At 34.9% G+C, this 292-nt stretch overlaps 1 protein-coding gene across 1 annotated transcript in view; it reads right to left on the bottom strand.

Annotated features, from left to right (window-relative positions):
• The window catches only part of LOC119593182 (transcription initiation factor TFIID subunit 11-like), a gene marked incomplete in the record, with an annotated part of 72,269 nt that overhangs the window by 43,886 nt on the left and 28,091 nt on the right, over positions 1 to 292 (bottom strand).

The raw sequence follows: 292 nt of genomic DNA on the forward strand, positions 1-292 counted from the left end.
ACAAAGTTGATTCTCTAATTTCGACTATCTAAAACACTCCCCTAACCCCCCCTTTTCCCTGTTCAACCTTTACCTCAGTTCAGAAAATATTTTAGGTCTCATCCCTAGTCTCTGCTATCACTGCTGATGACAAAAAAAAAAAATGTATCTCTTCATCTTATTCAAAGAAGGGGTTAGTGGGAAAATTAAGAAAAATAATTAACAAAAAAATTAATTTCATACAGAAATATGTACATTAAATTTACTTGCAAACTACCTGGTTACCCGTTATCGTTGTGCGGCGAAGCAGTGG

Source organism: Penaeus monodon, chromosome 31 (assembly GCF_015228065.2).
Source record: "Penaeus monodon isolate SGIC_2016 chromosome 31, NSTDA_Pmon_1, whole genome shotgun sequence".
NCBI classification, from domain to species: Eukaryota; Metazoa; Arthropoda; class Malacostraca; order Decapoda; family Penaeidae; genus Penaeus; species Penaeus monodon.